The following is a 14,737-nucleotide window of genomic DNA, read 5'->3' on the forward strand; positions in this document are numbered from 1 at the left end:
CCCGTGTCGCGTCAGACTAGAAATAAAAATGAATTTTGGAGAAGTGATTTTTGATTTACCTCCAACAGTGAAGCGTAATGTACGAAAGATTGAGAAAATTCGTGTTAGAATTATTAATCTTACTTTTTCGGTCATATTTAATAATATATGTCTACAGGAAAGACTGCTACCAAAATATACTAATATATATATATATATATATATATATATATATATATATATATATATATATATATATATATATATATATATATATATATATATATATATATATATATACATATATGCGAACAAGCCTGAATGGTCCCCAGGACAATATGCAACTGAAAACTCATCAACTCATTAGTTATATACATATATATATATATATATATATATATATATATATATATATATATATATATATATATATATATATATATATATATATATATATATATATATATATATATATAATTGTCTGTCGTAATTAACATTCAGTGGGCCGGGTAATTGACGTGTTTCAGGAAGTCAAAGTAATTAACCTCGATCCGTGTTTGATCGACTCACATCGAAGGCTCCTATTGTTCCATTAACGTAACGTCGTTATTTATCTGTCCGGAAGTACCGGCACTTGATTGACTCATGGGAGGAGTAACGTCATTTTAGAATAACGTAAACGTGGCGCCTAATTACTGTTATTAGCCACTTGAATAGGTCTGAGTATGGAAGGCTTAGACGGAATTCATACCTCAATGTAAATTGCTGAGCCAGTGTGAAAGGTTGCATATTTAGATGATTAATTATTGATCTTGATGATAGTAATTAATTACCGTAAAGGTAATCACGAGTGATTACCGTGCTCTTAGCACGTTGGACATTGTAAATCAGAGTTTACCATCGCTTAGTGATTAGTAACCGATTAACGTAAATTAACGTAACTAGTAAAGAGATTAATCAGTTGTCTGGTAGTACAGGGATTAATGGGATTTTCTCACTGAATGATCGACGGGTAGAGTGTTGTGTAATTTCCGCGTTACTAGTGACAGTTGTAAGAGTTATTAAATTACGTTAATGTTATTGTGTTATTAACGTAAATCAAATTGTTCTTGATTGTTGATCGTCAGGGGGACGGAGTGTTAACATAATGATTAATATGAAGAAGGGTTGCTGGAGTTGCCAGTGAACCCATTAGTCATTGTTGTCATTGAAAGGCTACTGATTTGATTGCATTGCAACCGCTATTGCAGGTGTAGACTGCACTGAGGCGTAGAACAGTAGGAGGTTACTAGAGACGTGTTTCAGAACCTACTGTGTCATTTGTTGTAACTGTGATTTTAGATCTGTTAGTTCTTGTATCTTGTTGATTCCTCTGTGTTCACGCTTATGTTCGAGTTAGTTCATTATGCAGTCCGAGGGCTGGTGTCTAGCTGTCATTGATAGTGTCACAGGAAGGATTTCGAGTAACGTCATTGATATTTCTTTTTGTTTTGTTGTAGTAGTTAGTACTTTATTGAATAAACTAAGTTGTTATGTTGAACACTGTCTTTTCGTTACACCCCCACACATTATTATTGCCCTGTAAGTGTACTGTCACACTCGACTATAAAAATTGAGACTGATTCAGAGTTTTGGACCAAATATACGGCACCACACAACAATAAATTATTGTTGTGAGAGCCCAGGACCAACTCGTTAGATTCATTTCGGCGAATGGCGAAGGTCAGCGACCAAGTGGAGGGGATTTCAATTTTCATTGGGGTCTCAGCGTTTGCTCGCGCCTAGTCAATTGTTCATATATGGTCCTAGAGTGAGGAATGAGCAGCTTACTACACTTTGTGTGTTAGCTAAGCAAGTCCTTCCTCAGGCGACCTAATTGAATATCACGACAGGAATAAAGGTTAAAGAATAAATAAAATTCTTAGAAATTTTCCGAGCTCAATTCCTCAACCATTTCACTTATTCTACTAATCTCAAACTCTCACACTGTGATCACTCATTCCTACGGGAGATTCGAGACCGATTTCCCTTATGTCTGAATCGTTCAGAGTAAATACTAGGTCGAGTCTTGCTGGTTCATCGTTGCCTCTCATTCTCTTGGGACCCTTAACAGGCTGACTTAAAAAGTTTCTAGTCGCCAGGTCCAACAGTTTTGCTCTTCATGTTTCCTCACCTCCATGTGGTTCCTTGTTTTCCCAGTCTATCCTTCGGTGATTAAAGTCCCCAATTATGAGCAGATGGGAGCAATTTCTACAGGCAGCAGCGGTTGCTCTCTCAATTATAGTGCTAACTGCTATGTTGGTTCTGTCATACTCTTGCCTGGGTCTTCTTTCATTTGGTGGTGGGGTTATATATGACTGCTACTACTACTCCTGATCCTCCTATCGTCATGATACCTGTTATGAAGTCTCTGAACCCTTTGCATTCCGGAATAACCATCTCCTCGAAACTCAATTCCTTTCTCATCAGTAGAGCCACTCCGGCTCCTCCCCTTCCTTTCCTCTCTTTACCTATTACACTGTAGTCCTGGGAAAACACTGCATTCATTATGATTACTGAGAGTTTTGTTTCTGTGAGTCCAATTACATTTGGGTTTACTTCCTGTGCTCTTTCCCTAAGTTCAGTTGTCTTGCTTGTAACCCCATTTATGTTCGAGTACATTACATTGAAGCTGACTCTCCTCTGTCTATTCTCAGTTTCTGTTGATTCATCTGGAGTTGGAGGGCAGGAGGTGTCATGGGGTGGGAGGGCCTAGCAAGGAGGACCTGGGAGGCCAGAAGGGTATTAGGTGGTGTGGCTGAAGGGGTCGGGGTTGGGGTTAATTAGGGCATGGGATGAGGAAGCAGGAGGGGCATGTGGTGGGAGATCACGGGTTGGGGTTTGCAAGGGAGACTGGGTTGGGTTGACCGGGAGACTGGGGGTTGGGGAGGGAAAGGGAGCCTTGGGAGGGGTGGGGTCAAGGAGGAAGGGGGGTTGGGGTAGGAAGGAGAGCTTGGGGTGGCGGAACTGGGAAGGGCATGGGCTGGAGAAACAAGGGAAGGTCAAGGGGTGAAGGAACAGGGAGGGCCTGTGGAAGGGGCTGTGGAAGAAGACGGGCATGAGGGGGGGGACATAGTGGGCCTGGGGTCAGGGAACAGGGAGGGGACATGGTCTGAAGAGGAACTTCACTGTCTGGGGAGGTGCAGGTGATTGTTGAGGGATCGCTATTGAGATGGATGATGAGAGGCTTCTGTTATAAACAACCCTGGGGTTACTGGCTTGTTGGTGGGGGGATTCCACTCCCCTCTGAGGTTCCTGGAGCTACTGATCTGAGTCTTGTGACTCCCATATTCTAACCCTTTCTTTGCGTCTCCTTGCTTCTGCAGCCTTCCTTCTCTCTTCCCTTGTCATGTCCCTTTGCAGAGAGACGTCATCACATCCCCCTAACCTCATAAATCTGCTCTTTCTGGATGGGAATTTTTCTTGTATTACCTCGTTCATTAGAACTACCTTTATCAGTCGTTTCCTTTTCTTCTTGTAGATGCCCAGTCTGAAAACCTTCTCTATGTTGCCATTTGCCTCATCCATATCCAATCTCTCCATGATCTCTGTCATTGTTGCTCGTTCCCCCCTTCTCCACTCCTTCCGACTGGATCCTTCTGGTTCCTGTACTCCTACAATTATAACTGTTTTTTTCCTTTCCAACATTTGTTCAGTACATTTTGCACCTTCCTGTGAGGTAGCTGCTTTCATAGCTTCTGCCTCTAAAGCAGGCTTGGCACTTTGGATGTTTTGCAGTATTTCTGCAAACGAGAGTCCCCCTGGAAGGCGCCCTCCATCAGCTTCGTACCCTGTCTCCAGGAGGTTGCATACTCTGTACTGGTTTGAATTCTGATTTTTCCCTCAGTCTCTTTATCTTGTCCTTGGCTTCCTCCAACTCATTTTTTTGGGTATGTTTTAATTCTTGCATTTCCTGCAGGTCTCTGCTGAATCCCACTTTCATTTCCAGCAGGTCACTGCTGAATCCCACATTCATTTCCTGCAGGTCTCTGCTGAATCCCACTTTCATTTCCTGCAGGTCACTGCTGAATTCCCCTAATGTCTGGCTGATCCATTCACAGGTAGTATGCACCATTCTTCCCTGTGCCTGTCTGTGGTGATGTCCCTCGATCATTTTCCCTGGCTGAGGGGTATGGGGATTGTCATTTGTATCCAATTTAATATGTATGTACTTTTCCCCTAATAAATATTATTATTATTGATATTAATATTATTATTATTATTATTATTATTATTATTATTATTATTATTATTATTATTATTATTATTTTTATTATTATCTGCATTATTATTATTATTATTAACAGAAGAAGGCCATTATGAAACAATAGCTGACTTTACTAGGGTGGACCGATAGCTCCAGTCTTGCCATCGTCAGTTAGCCAATATAACCTTTATAAGCATCGTACACCATAAACCTTGGCAATATAATGTTGGCAATACTAGCTCAATTAAAGAGAAACATTGTTGCCATCACCATTCAACCAATATAACCATAAATGGTATGTAACTGATGATATTAGAGAATTGACTGCAGGAACATCGTTGTCGTCATCAATTAACAATGACCTTCACAGATGCTCTGAACACCACCATTAGTTATCTTACCATTTCATTTTAAGGAATGAGCAACACGATGCTACGCCTGAAAATATTATTATGATTTAAGATATCCTGCTGCACAGTAGTTGTTAGTAAAATGTATAATGACTAGTAAAATAACTTGAGAAGAGAGCAATATTGTGTTTTCATTATCAAATATAGAAGATGATGTCAAATAAAGATGAAATGTCCATGTAGTACGGGCTATGGTGAGCCCGTAAATGTGTTCAGTTATTCGCGATAACCTTGTTACTGTGGTATTTGGGTCAAAGTTTTAAATGTTGGTATGGATTCCTCCTTTTTTCCCTGTTTCTTTTTCTCTTCTGTTTTAGTGCACTGGTTTTAGTCTTGTTTTAATAACATTATCTTGGTGGCGGATATAGATGCAGAATGCTCACTAATGAGTTCCATTTCTCTACGGCTTTTCTAATCATTGTAGTCGCTGTGGAATGTGCATCTAATGCAGCTGCTGTTGTTGGATTAATGTTGAGTTTGATCCGCAGGGTTTCAGTAGCTTCACATTCCAGTAAGTAGTGTAACAGGGGCGCCTCTGTTTCTGTTCCACAGATATGACACTCTTTAACTATTGGGTTTATTACCTCCCAGCAGCACTTGTAACCAAGTCTGAGTCTGTGTATGGTTGCTGCAATGTCTCAGGAATTATTTTTGCCAGGCTTGAATGAGTAGTAACCAGTGGCTTGTTGTGGTATATCGCAGTGGATCTTCCTTCTGCTACTTTGGCTCTATGAGACGAGGGAGGCAAAGGCATGAGTAATGCAAGAGAGATGAGGAGACGGAAATCTAAGAGGAAGAAAAGAGCAAGGGAAAAGGTACGGTTGGTAAGGTGTAATAAAGGGAGTAATAATAGGTATAATAATGGGAACGTGAGAGAAAAAAGAAAAAGAAAGAGAAAAATGAAGGGCAGGCTTATGTTAGGTCACGTATGTTAGAAAGTTTAGAACATTTGAGTATATACCGTGAAAGGGAAGAGTCAACATCAACAAAGCCAGGAATCAGGTTCATGTTGGGTAGGGTGTGTATCAGAACTGATTCTACAAGATGGCGTCTGTGTAGAGTAGAGTCAGGAAAGATTATTTTTGAGGAAGACCAATCAATAGGATGATTAGAATCCCTAACATGGCAGAAGAGAGCGTTGTTTGTGTCTGTAGACTTAACACTTCTCTTGTGTTTTTAAGTTTGTCATTAAGTGTATGCCCAGTTTCACTAAAATATTGGAGAGGACAAGACGAACAAGAAATAGAGTAGACACCAGCAGCATTAGAAGCCGGAGGACCAGTGTGAACTAGATATGAATGGAAGGCGGAGCACATTACTGCTAGTGTTGGAAGCAGGTTTAGGATGAAAGAAATTTCTTTTAGCTTGAGAATAGGCACAGTCCATAAATATTAAAAGGGTAACCAAGGGGAGAGAATGATTTGTAAATAAAGGAAATTTTAGAATTACCGAACTGAGGGTCGCAGATGTGTAGAGCGCAGAGGAAGAGAGAGACGAGGACACTTTTCTTAACAGAAGGAGGATGGTAGGAAAAGAAATGATTGTACATGCCGCTATGCATGGGTCTGCGGTAGACAGAGAAAAAGAACCCGGGCACAGAGCTGTGAACGTGAACGTCAAGAAAAGGAAGGAGGGAAAGTTGAATTAGATTTCCATTCAACTTTGAAATGTATTGAAGGATCCAGATTGTTCAGAGAGGAGAGGAGAAGAAAAGCTGGAAAAGACTAAGGTCATGGGGCCATTAAGCAAAAATATCATCAACATAGCGAAGCCAGAGAGAGGGACGAGTATCAATAGAAGGATAAAGAAACGTTTCGAAGTATTCCACGTAGAGATTAGCATGAACAGGGGAAAGAGGGGAACCCATAGCGACACCGAAAATTTTAGAGAAGTATTTGCAGTTGAAAGAGAATGAGTTAGAATCAACACAGAGTCTGATGAGTTCGAGGAAAACGTCAGTGGGAAGCAGGCGAGGAAAAAGGCTCTCAGTCGCCTTCTGTCTAACGAAAGAGAGAACGTCATCGAGGGGAAACATTAGTGAACAGAGAGTCGACATCAAGACTAGGCATCTTACAGGAGGGCTGCAGGCGCAGTCTTTCTATGAGTGTCCTGAGAGTGACGAAGGTGGGCAGGAGAAAAAGTACCAAGGTAAGGAATCAGAGTTTTAGTTAGCCAGGAGGCAAGAGGGTAGTCGACAGAGCCCCCTTGAAGAAATGATAGGGTGAAGAGGAGCACCAGGTTTATGAGTCTTAGGTTGATCATACAAATAAGGAAGAGAAGGGCAGATGACTCGAAAACGATTAATAAGATCGAAGTCAGGAGGGTAAAGACGAGAGAGCTGTCTTAGTTTGCGGTTGAAGAAAGTTTTATGGCAATCCAAAAAATTAGAAGTCAGGGAAGTAGGGCATTTGCTTTCAGGAGGTAGCCCACACGCTCAAAGACAACCACCGAATTGCCTTTGTCGGAAGGAAGGATAAGAATAGAGTTGTTAGATTTCAGGGAGGCAAGGGCAAGCTGGAAGTAAAATTAAGGGGCAGGGAGCTCAAAAAATATTCGAATATAGTGAAAATTAATTGAAAACGTTACACAAATCTCGAATTTTTCGCTACTCCACCATCCCCTCGTCCTCCCCTCAATCTCCTACTCCCCGTCCCCTCGTCCTCCCTACCATTTCCTCTCCTCCCCCGTCCCGTCATCCTCCTCACTATCCCCCTCGCTCCTCTCCCCTTGTCATCCCAACCATTCTCCATTCCCCTCGTCCACACCATCCCCAACTCCCCTGTCCCCTCGTCCTTCCCCACCATTACCCCCCTCACCTGTCCCCTCGTCCTCCCCACCATTCCCCACTCCCTCGTCAGATGATCAAATGATCTGATGTTCCCATCAGAAAATTGGGAACATCAAATAATCTGGGGCTAGATTCACAAAGATGTTAGGCAAACACTTACGAACCTGTATTCTTCTCAATCTTTGGCAGCTTTGTTTACAATTATTAAACAGTTAATGAGCTGCGAAGCATAAGGAGGCTGTTTATAACAATAACAACAGTTGATTGACTGGTTTTCATGCTTGTAAACTGTTTAATAAATGCAACTAAAGCCATCAAAGATTGAGGAACAATGTACACTTTCGTAAGTACTTGCATAACTGCTTCGTGAATCTGGCCCCAGATGTCCCCATCACTGAAATATAAGAAAAAAAGTTAAAAAACGAAATGAAAAATAACGAAAAAATTGAAAAATAAACTATACTCAAGAAATGAACGGCATGGTTAACAACACAGCTCAATTCCAACGCAATCTCTCCAACGCAATGTCACAAAAATAATTGAATCCAAATTAAAATAAATCGAAATTTATGAAAATTCCATTTATCAATGAAATCAGAAACATTGAAATTGAATTGTAACATATTTAGCATAGCATGTGTTGATCTTATGTGCAACAGATGGCACTGTTTATAAAAAATGCATGTTTTTACCTGTCACAGGGGTGGCATCTATAAAGTAGGTACATGAAAAGACGCGCCTATTCAAATACAACATTGTGTCACAATTTCAAAACAATCAGTGAAGATCTTTCAGAGATTACAGCGTATGTTGCTCTTACGACCAACAGATGGCACTGTTTTTCAAAATAAGCATGTTTTTTCTTGTCACAGGTGAGTTATGTATATGGCAGGTATATAAAAAGACGCCCATATTCGAATGCAACGTTGTGTCATAATTTCAACGCAATCGGTAAAGAGATTTCGAAGATTTCCTTCACATGAAAAACAAAGTTTTTCAGAAAAAACTATATATCTATATATATATATATATAGGCATCTATATAGTATGTATATAAAAACGTGCTGGGATGAGAATGGAATGTGGTGTAAAAATTTCAAAGTAATCAGTGAAGAAATTCCGGAGATTAGCGATTATGAACAAACGAACATTTCCATTTTTATTTATATAGATTGCATAAAAACACATGTATAATAGACAAAACCCAAGATGTAAGATGATTACGAATTCTTGAAACAAGCCACATAAAAATGGAAAAACCTACCATGAAAACCCAAATTATGGAACTATTCATCTACCCACCATGAGAGTAAGAAAAAGACCGGAACATGAAGATGCAAACATAGAAGACATTGCTCAACATGCTATGAACAATTCACGTGAATCATGGGCCCGACGTGCTTTGGCTCCTATTTTCGCCTTTTTCTTCAAACTTTAACGCCTTACTTTTCTCCCCTTTATGCCTTATTCTTGTCCCATTTGTATTGGTCTATTTTGTCTACACCTGACACCCTCCCCCCTAATGGTATAAATCTAATATCCCCTGTACTTTAAAATCACTTGAGAATGAACCATGTAGGTTCGAAACGTTGAGTAATTTTATAACACGTGTAATACAGTATACATTTATTGATTTTTCTTCACCTCGAACGAATGTAGTGATCTGTACACCGCTCATAGCCCTCCCCTTCCTCTTCCCCTAGATATGGCCTGAGACGCCCGCACAGTGTCACATGCCTGCCCTTGACGTGTTTATGACCGATGTCGGCTCGAAGGAAGGGAAGGGGGAACTAGAGAAGGAAAGGCGAACGAGGGGAGGTAATGGGAAGGTGTCAGGAGACATATTTTTCCTGCTCTCTCGTGCACTGAATCAAGTACGAAATTGCATAGTGCACCAGTGATGTGCACCGTGATTCAACTTTCTGAATATAACTTTTCCACAGTCGTGTTGGGTGTCGTTGGACAGCCCAGGACATTTGCTAGCCATTGATGTCATTCTGATCGCTGTATCAGGTCTGTGAAGGAAATTACAGGAGGGAGTTGATTTCAGAGGAATTTTTTTGTACAAGTCAAGTGTAGAGAGGGAGGTATGGGGGGATAACGGCTGTAGACCTCCCCCCCCCCCTATCACATGTCCACCTCGTGAGAGAGAGGGGGTAGCGTCGTGAGGCAGGTGCGCCATTGGCCAAGGCTCCTATGCCTCAGGAATGCTGAACCGTGATTGGTCAAGACGCTGAGGGGTGCCGCATGTTATCCCCGGGGCCGTCTTGGCTGGAAAAAATATTCTTACCAAGAACGTTGCTATGGGAGGACATACTTTCCCGTGCTAGGCAAGGCATCGGGAAATACCGCCTGCAATGTTACTAAAGTCACGCCTATCATCTTGCTATCTTTCCGGGAGCCGTCTGTAAGAATCCGGTAGTTCGGAAAGGTGCACCGAACGTGTGAACTGAGACATCTAAGCCGTGTGTTTATGAGACGCCATCTCAGAGCAACTGGACTGAGTGAGGCTGTTAATTATCGGCCTAGGTTAGTGACATCCGCCGTCTATCGTATCTGTGCTTGAAGGTCCTGCAGTGAGATGTGCTAGAGAAGGTTTCAGTGTTATGAGAGAAACCTTAAATTTCTAATTCCGAGGAATTAGAAGGGAACAGTGAAGGATTCCGTCTCGTGTACCGTGTAACACCGTGTACCATCGTATCCTGCGGTACCGTGTCAAGTGGAAGGGCGTGGTACCACATCCCAGCTGTGTAATCTGTTGTGCCCGCACCCTGGGCTGCCTAAGCCGGCGTGTTCGCGCCACCTGGTCGCTGTGTGTGGAGCTAACCTCGTGGTCTAGGACCCATGCTCCAACTGACCACGTGTAGGAAGTGAGGACGCCTACGTCATCATCCAGCAGCAGCAGTGGGAGTGAGATTGGCGCGTATGTATGTGAGTGTGTGTGGCGGGCCCGCGAGATTGATGTAAGTACACTGTTTCCGTTTTGGGTTACCTTACCTTGAGGTTACCTTGAGGTGCTTCCGGGGCTTAGCATCCCCGCGGCCCGGTCGTCGACCAGGCCTCCTGGTTGCCGGACTGATCAACCAGGCTGTTGGACGCGGCTGCTCGCAGCTTGACGTATGAGTCACAGCCTGGTTGATCAGGTATCCTTTGGAGGTGCTTATCCAGTTCTCTCTTGAACACTGTGAGGGGTCGGCCAGTTATGCCCCTTATGTGTAGTGGAAGCGTGTTGAACAGTCTCGGACCTCTGATGTTGATAGAGTTCTCTCTCAGAGTACCTGTTGCTGTACCTGTGTTGGTAATAAAACTCTGAAGCTGGTTTCGCACCCAGTGTTCCGTCTGTCCTCTGTCCCAAGTCGACCACCTAGTGAGGTGAATGGGAATTGGAGACGTGTGAGTTTACCCTGGTTGCCGTCACCAAGTTGAGGTTGAGCCCAACTGTGAGGTTGACGTGTGTGAGGACACATACAGACACATTCAGTGGTGGAGTAAAGTGAGTTTTATTTGTTTCCATTTTCTCTATTCCCCTTTTCCAGCAGTGAAAGTGGTAACAGGGAGGTTTCCCTTGGTTATAAAAAATTTCCATTATTATATTGGCCAGCGCTTATTTTACTGTTTTGTTGTGGTAAATTGTGAATTATTGGTGGATAATTTACTGGGGAAGTCATTTACAAGTTTTGCCGTGAGTGGCAAGGATGTACTGTGTTGTACCGTGTGTAAACCGTAGACAAGTTTGTCCTTGGTGGAAGGCATTGTGTACTGTGAAGGATTCCGTGAGAATTAAAGTCATTTAACGTCACAGGGTGTCACGATTTACTTAACGAGGTCACTTGTTTCGTTGAACATTGTTGTCATTAACATAGAGACGTGTAAAGGCAACAGTCACAGTGAAGTTCACACAGTGGAGGAATTGTCAAGTGAAGACTAATGTAGTGTTAACGATTTAACGAGCTGTCGTTAATTTTTTTTTTATTTCTGTTTTTACATGCAAAGCATGCAATTTAAATACAATAAAAACGAGAAAAAACACAGAAAACATAACAAAACAAGACAATAGACCACCGGCCAGAAGGGCCGACAGCTCAGTACAACAAAATACAAACACGATAAATGCAGTGAAAAGCACAGACATCAAGACACAAAATAGAAAACAATTGTCAAAAAAGCAAGCACAGTAACATCACAAAACAAAACATCATAAAACAAAACAAACATCAAGATGCATAACAGAAAACATGAAAGGACAAGCACAATACACACACACAAAAAAAATAATAAACAAGTACAACATGTAAAGTAATAATTAAAACACCAGTGTAAACGTACAACACAGAAACAAGACATGAATAAAAACACCCACACCAAACCAACCTCCCCGCAACAAACCAATAATAAACAAGCAACCCATGCAAATCCGAAAATAAGCACAGGTACATATATAACAACAAACACGCATCGGCCTGAAGGACCGAGAACAAAACACAACATAAAGGACATCATGAAACAAAACAAGAAAATCGCACAGCACACAACAAGCTAAGAATAAAAACACATGCGAGTAATGCAGAAGGATAACATACATGTCAAAGTAAAATCAGTTTACATAATTGCCCGGGAATGGGGATACCGCACATTAAACGCCTCCCAAATCAGCCACCTCCCCCAAAAGGCTTGACCCACCACCGGGGGCGCCATGTGAATCGGAACCCCGGCAACAAACACTCGCAGACAGGGAACCCATATGGTGTCCCTTTGGACGCGAGTAACCGCCACCCTATCCCATACACCAGGAACCCGCTCATCAGAAAAGTCCTCCGGCTTCTCAGACAGCAAGAACTCGGCAACCCAGGCCTCCAGGTCCTCCACAGTAGGGGGCCGGACAGAGGGCACCACCACATGGGTCTTGGGTCAGCTTTGATCGTGAGCAGACGTGTAGGGTCAGCGGTCGCGTTAACCGAGGGAACAATAGGGTTCAAGGGAGCGGGTGTACTGTGCAGTGAGAATCGGGACAGTGTGAATTGAACAGTGGCATTGTTATGCAACAATTTGATCAAATCTCGTGGTGAATTATCTTAGTGAATTTAGAGAAGATAGCTAGTGAATATCGACTTCTTGAGCCGGGACACATCAGTCGCATCAGCCGGGACACAAGTGGAGACCTGAAGACCTCGCAGGATTACCGACGACACGCCGTGTATTCACCTAGAGTGCTTGTGGGGGGCTGGCTGGTAAGTGTCTCTCATAAGTCTCCAACAGTGTACAAGTCTCCCCCCCACCACCACTCCCACTCTCCCAAAACACTCCCCCCCCCCACCACACCCACTCACACTAGGACTATTCTTGCTCTCTCTCTTGCTCTCTCTCTCTTGACAAGGGCAACATGGCAGGTGGACGCAACAGGGACACAGGGAACAGCCAAATTAGTCAAACGAGGGACATGTTAACCCAAGTTCTGGAGGGATTCAGGAAGGAGATGTAGGAAATGAGGATTACAATTAACAAACTGCAAAGTGAGCTGACATCAGCAAGAGAGTAGATCAAATCCCTCACGGAAAAAAATAAAAAGACCGAGCATCAGATTATCATCCAAAGGGAAGGTGGGAATGTTACATTGGAAGGAAATGCCTCTGTACCTGAAACATTTGCAGACATACTGAAAAAGAGCTCAGAAGCAATGGACACAGTGAGGAAGGTAGCGATGCAAGCAGCCACCTCACAGGAAGCAGCAAGATGCACCACTCAGCTGCTGGAGAGAAAAATATCAGTGGTAGTTGTAGGCATAAAAGAACAGGAAGGATCCAACAGGCAAGAATGGAATAGCAAGGATAGAGAGGCAGTACAGCGGCTACTGAAGGGGGTTACAGATGGAAGGGGCTGAACGAAACATTGAGAAGGTTTTCAGGTTGGGCTGGTACAATAAGGACAGAAACCGACTTGTAAAGCTGGTGTTTACAAACGAAACCACGAAGGAGGATATCCTCGAAAGGAAGAGTCGACTGCAGCATGTGGAGGGATACAAGAAAATATTCCTGCAGAGGGACAGGACGAAGGAGGAGAGAGCCAGGGCAGCAGAGGCAAGGAGGAAGCGCAGGGAGGGAGAAGCAAACCAGGAAATCACAGCCCCCAACACAACAGTCCTAGAGACAAGAGGAGAACCCAAAACCAGCATCCCAGCAACAGCAGAGGGGAGGGCAACCCCACCACTCCCCTCTGCATAGAAACCCTCCCTTCCCCTCACCCTACCTGCCCCCACCCAACACTCCCTCCCCCCCCCACCCCATTCTTACCCTGTCATCCCTTCCCCATTCCCATCATGTCCCCCCTCCCACCTTTCCCCCCTCCCCCTTCATCCCATACCCTCCCTATCCCTCCTCCCCCCTCACCCCGTATCCTCCATGTCCCCTCTATCTCCTTAACCAACACCCTACCTGTCCCCCTTCCATGAAACCCCCACCCCTAACTCCAAACTCCCCTGAAACCCTGCAAACCACCTCACAGATCATCTCACCCACTGAAAAGCTTCCCACACCAGCAGAATGTTTGCCAAGAAAGGGACAAGAAAATGAACTGAAGAAAGTGAGCTTCAAGGCAATGTACACTAACATAGATGGAATTACTAATAAAACAAGTGAACTCGGAGAATGGGCACTAGAAGAAAACCCAGACATAATAGCACTCACAGAAACAAAGCTAACAAACACCATAACAAATGCAGTGTTTCCACAGGGCTACTATGTAGTGAGGAAAGAGAGAGAAGGGAAAGGAGGAGGTGGTGTAGCTTTGCTACTAAGAGAAGCTTGGAGTTTCGAAGAGATGGTAATTCAGAACTGTGAAGGTTTCAGTGACTACATATCAGGCACCATAGCAACTGGAGGACAGAAAATTATAGTAGTAGCCATATATAACCCCCCACCGAATGTCAGAAGACCCAGACAGGAATATGATAGAAACAACTTGGCCACCATCAATATAATAAAGAGAGCAGCTTCTGTGGCTAGCAGGAACGGATCCAGGCTACTAATCATGGGAGACTTCAACCATGGAAAGATAGATTGGGGGAACAGAGACCCACATTGAGGCCCAGACACATGGAGAGCTAAGCTGCTGGATGTAGCAACAAGAAACTTTCTAAGTCAACACGTCAAGGGACCGACAAGAATAAGAGGAGGGGATGAACCAGCCTTGCTTGATCTGATATTTACCCTAAATGAGTCGGATATAAGGAAAGTTAAGTTGAAAGCCTCCTTGGTTATGAGTGATCATAGTGTATTGAGCTTTGAGTACCTGGTTGAAATAGAAATTATCACCCCCCAA

The sequence above is a fragment of the Procambarus clarkii genome, chromosome 9, assembly GCF_040958095.1.
Source record: "Procambarus clarkii isolate CNS0578487 chromosome 9, FALCON_Pclarkii_2.0, whole genome shotgun sequence".
Classification (NCBI taxonomy): Eukaryota; Metazoa; Arthropoda; class Malacostraca; order Decapoda; family Cambaridae; genus Procambarus; species Procambarus clarkii.